The sequence below is a fragment of the Papio anubis genome, chromosome 15 (assembly GCF_008728515.1).
Source record: "Papio anubis isolate 15944 chromosome 15, Panubis1.0, whole genome shotgun sequence".
NCBI lineage: Eukaryota > Metazoa > Chordata > Mammalia > Primates > Cercopithecidae > Papio > Papio anubis.
The window spans coordinates 77086557-77091942 of record NC_044990.1 but is presented as its reverse complement, the minus strand read 5'-3'; the positions used below and the strand labels follow the sequence as shown (position 1 = coordinate 77091942).

The 5386-nt window shown below is 40.4% G+C and overlaps 1 pseudogene; it reads left to right on the top strand.

The window, feature by feature from the left end:
- Positions 1-4561: 4561 nt before the first annotated feature.
- Positions 4562-5386, top strand: LOC101018184 (annotated as a pseudogene).

Sequence of the window (5386 nt, the reverse complement as noted above, 5' to 3'; positions counted from 1 at the left end):
TATGAGACAGAAAGTTAACAAGGATAGCCAGGAATTGAACTCAGCTCTGCACCAAGCAGACTTAATAGACATCTATAGAACTCTCCACCCCAAATCAACAGAATATACATTCTTCTCAGCACCACATCACACTTATTCCAAAATTGACCACATAGTTGGAAGTAAAGCACTCCTCAGCAAATGTGAAAGAACAGAACTTATAACAAACTGTCTCTAAGACCACAGTGCAATCAAACTAGAATTCAGGATTAAGAAATTCACTCAAAACCGCTCAACTACATGGAAACTGAACAACCTGCTCCTGAATGACTACTGGGCACATAACCAAATGAAGGCAGAAATAAAGATGTCCTTTGAAACCAATGAAAACAAAGACACAACATACCAGAATCTCTGGGACACATTTAAAGCAGTGTGTAGAGGGAAATATGTAGCACTAAATGCCCACAAGAGAAAGCAGGAAAGATCTAAAATCGACACACTAACATGACAATTAAAAGAACTGGAGAAGCAAGAGCAAAGACATTCAAAAGCTAGCAAAAGGCAAGAAATAACTAAGATCAGAGCAGAACTGAAAGACATAGAGACACAAAAAACCCTTCAAAAAATCAATGAATCCAGGAGATGGTTTTTTGAAAAGATCAACAAAATTGATAGACTGCTAGCAAGACTAATAAAGAAGAAAAGAGAGAAGAATCAAATAGATGCAATAAAAAATGATAAACGGGATATTACCACCAATCCCACAGAAATACAAACTACCATCAGAGAACACTATAAACTCCTCTACGCGAATAAACTGGAAAATCTAGAAGAAAGGGATAAATTCCTGTACACATACACCCTCCCAAGACTAAACCAAGAAGAAGTTGAGTCCCTGAATAGACCAATAACAGGCTCTGAAATTGAGACAATAATTAATAGCCTACCAACCAAAAAAAGGCCAGGACCAGACGGATTCACAGCTGAATTCTACTAGAGGTACAAAAAGGAGCTGGTACCATTCCTTCTGAAACTATTCCAATCAATAGAAAAAGAGGGAATCTTCCCTAACTCATTTTATGAGGCCAGCATCATCCTGATACCAAAGCCTGGCAGAGCCACAATAAAAAAAAGAGAATTTTAGACCAATATCCCTGATGAATATCGATGCAAAAATCCTCAATAAAATACTGGCAAACCGAATCCAGCAGCACATCAAAAAGCTTATCCACCACGATCAAGTTGACTTCATCCCTGGGATGCAAGGCAGGTTCAACATATACAAATCAATAAACATAACCTATCATCTAAACAGAACCAAAGACAAAAACCACATGATTATTGCAATAGATGCAGAAAAGGCTTTCAACAAAATTCAACAGCCCTTCATGCTAAAAACTCTCAATAAACTAGGTATTGATGGGATGTATCTCAAAATAATAAGAGCTATTTATGACAAATCCACAGCCAATATCATACTGAATGGGCAAAAACTGGAAGCATTCCCTTTGAAAACTGGCACAAGACAGGGATGCCCTCTCTCACCACTCCTATTCAACACAGTGTTGGAAGTTCTGGCCAGGGCAATCAGGCAGGAGAAAGAAAGAAAGGGTATTCAATTAGAAAAAGAGGAAGTCAAATTGTCCCTGTTTGCAAATGACATGAGTGTATATTTAGAAACCCCATCGTCTCAGTCCAAAATCTCCTTAAGCTGATAGGCAACTTCAGCAAAGTCTCAGGATACAAAATCAATGTGCAAAAATCACAAGCATTCCTATACACCAACAACAGATAAACAGAGAGCCAATTCATGAGTGAACTCCCATTCAAAGAGAATAAAATACCTAGGAATCCAGCTTACAAGGGATGTGAAGGACCTCTTCAAGGAGAACTACAAACCACTGCTCAACGAAATAAAAGAGGACACAAACAAATGGAAGAATATTCCATGCTCATAGATAGGAAGAATCAATATCGTGAAAATGGCCATACTGCCCAAGGTAATTTATAGATTCGATGCCATCCCCATCAAGCTACCAATGACTTTCTTCACAGAATTGGAAAAAACTACTTTAAAGTTCATATGGAACCAAAAAAGAGCCTGCATTGCCAAGACAATCCTAAGCAAAAAGAACAAAACTGGGAGGCATCTTGCTACCTGACTTCAAACTATACTAGAAAGCTACAATAACCAAAACAGCATGGTACTGGTACCAAAACAGAGATACAGACCAATGGAGCAGAACAGAGTCCTCAGAAATAATACCTCAGAAATAAGACAAACCTGACAAAAACAAGAAATGGGGAAAGGATTCCCTATTTAATAACTGGTGCTGGGAAAACTGGCTAGCCATATGTAGAAAGCTGAAACTGGATCCCTTCCTTACACCTTATCCAAAAATTAATTCAAGATGGATTAAAGACTTAAATGTTAGACCTAAAACCATAAAAACCCTAGAAGAAAACCTAGGCAATACCATTCAGGACATAGGCATGGGCAAGGACTTCATGACTAAAACACCAAAAGCAATGGTAACAGAAGCCAAAATAGACAAAAGGGATCTAATTAAACTAAAGAGCTTCTGCAGAGCAAAAGAAACTGCCATCCGAGTGAAAAGGCAACCTACAGAATGGGAGAAAATTTTTACAATCTACTCATCTGACAAAGGGCTAATATCCAGAATCTACAAAGAACTTAAGCAAATTTACAAGAAAAAATCAACCCTATCAAAAAGTGGGCAAAGGATATGAACAGACACTTCTCAAAAGAAGACATTCATACAGCCAACAGACACATGAAAAAATGCTCATCATCACTGGTCATCAGAGAAATGCAAATCAAAACCACAATGAGATACCACCTCACATCAGTTAGAATGGTGATTGTTAAAATGTCAGGAAACAACAGGTGCTGGAGAGGATGTGGAGAAATAGGAACACTTTTACACAGTTGGTGGGAGTGTAAACTAGTTCAACCATTGTGGAAGACTGGCGATTCCTCAAGGATCTAGAACTAGAAGTACCATTTGACCCAGCCATCCCATTACTGGGTATATACCCAAAGGATTATAAATCATGCTGCTATAAAGACACATGCACATGTATGTTTATTGAGGCACTATTCACAACAGTAAAGACTTGGAACCAACCCAAATGTCCATCAGTGATAGACTGGATTAAGAAAACGTGGCACATATACACCATGGAATACTATGCAGCCATAAAAAAGGATGAGTTCATGTCCTTTGTAAGGACATGGATGAAGCTGGAAACCATCATTCTGAGCAAACTATCACAAGGACAGAAAACCAAACAATGCATGTTCTCACTTACAGGTGAGAACTGAACAGTGAGAACACTTGGACACAGGATGGGGAACATCACACAATGGGGCCTATTGTAGGGTTGGGGGAGGGGAGAGGGATAGCATTAGGAGATATACCTAATATAAATGACAAGTTAACGGGTGCAGCACACCAACATGGCACGTATATACATATGTAACAAACCTGTATGTTGTGCACACGTACCCTAGAACTTAAATAAATAAAAGAAAACACACATGCACAAATATATATATATTAGCCAGGCATGGTGGCAGGCGCCTGTAGTCCCAGCTACTTGGGAGGCTGAGGCAGGAGAATTGCTTGAACCTGGGAGGCAGAAGTTGCAGTGAGCTGAGAGCATGCCACTGCACTCCAGCCTAGGTGACAGAACAAGACTCTGTCTCAAAGTATACGAGTACCTGAATAATATACCTATTTTGCGATAGTGCCACTTTTAAGTATATATTTTTTTGTGGTGTGTGTTTGTTTGTTTTTGAGACAGTTTTAATCTATTGCCCAGGCTGGAGTGCAATGGGGCTATCTCAACTCACTGTAACTTCTGCCTCCTGGGTTCAAGCGATTCTCCTGTCTCAGCCTCCCGAGTAGCTGGGATTACAGGCGTGTGCCACTACGCCCTGCTAATGTTTATATTTTTAGTAGAGACAGGGTTTCGCCGTGTAGACCAGGCTGGTCTTGAACTCCTGACCTCAGGTAATCCACCTGCCTCGGCTTCCCAAAGTGCTAGAATTACAGGTGTGAGCCACCACTCCCGGCCTCAGTTTTCTAAAATAGGGTTTCAGGACGATGACAGTGAGATAGGGGAAGAACACATGCAAGAATTAAGTCCTAATTACTATTCACGCATTTGGTTTTTTTTTTTTTTTTTTTTTTTAACAGTAGAGAGAGAAACCTTTTACAGATAAGTTACAAAGAAAAGGCAAATAAATAATTTTGTAAAAGAAATTTAACACATGTTGTACAAGGTCTTTGCTATCATCATTTGTACAAATTTGTTTTTGTTGTTTTGTTTTTGTTTTTGTTTTTGTTTTGAGATGGAGTCTCTCTCTCTGTTGCCCAGACTGGAGTGCAGTAGTGTGATCTCCGCTCACTGCAGCCTCCATCTCCGGGTTCAAGCAATTCTAGTGCCTCAGTCTCCCAAGTAGCTGGGATTACAGGCGCCTGCCACCACACCTGGCTAATTTTTGTATTTTTAATAGAAACGAGGTTTCGGCATGTTGACCAGTCTGGTCTCGAGCTCCTGACCTCAGGTGATTGCCCGCCTCAGCCTCCTAAAGCGCTGGGATTACAGGTATGAGCCACCGCGCCTGGCCAATGTGTTATTTTTTAATGCGCTGTTGGATTCTGTTTGCTATAGTTAAATTTAAGAGTTCTGCATTAATATTCATAAGTGAAGTCAATCTATAGTTTTCTTTCTTTCTATGGTCTGGAATTAAGAGCATTGAGATTATCTGATCTTTAAAGCAGACGGGAATCCGAGTGGAGCCAGCGAGCCGAGTGGCCGTGCAGTCGCGTCTCGGAAACCGGTAGCGCTTTCAGCATGGCTGACCAACTGACTGAAGAGCAGATTGTAGAATTCAAATAAGCTTATTTACTGTTTGACAAAGATGGTGATGAAACTATAACAGCAAAGGAACTGGGAACAGAAATGAGGCCTCTTTGGCAGTCCCCCAGAAGCAGAGTTACAGGACATGATTTATGAAGTAGATACTAATAGTAATGGCACAGTGGCTTCCCTGAATTTCTGACAATGATGGCAAGAAAAATGAAAGATGCAGGCAGTGAAGAAGAAATGAGAGAAGTATTCTGTGTGTTTGATAAGGATGGCAATGGTTAACTAGCGCAGCAGAACTTCACCATGTGATGATGAACCTTGGAGAGAAGTTAACAGATGAAGAGGCTGATGAAAAAATGATCAGGGAAGCAGATATTGATGGTGATAGTCAAGTAAACTATGAAGAGTTTGCATAGGCTGGGCACGGTGGCTCACACCTGTAATCCCAGCACTTTGGGAGGCCGAGGTGGGCAGATCACTTGAAGTCAGGAGTTCGAGACCAGTC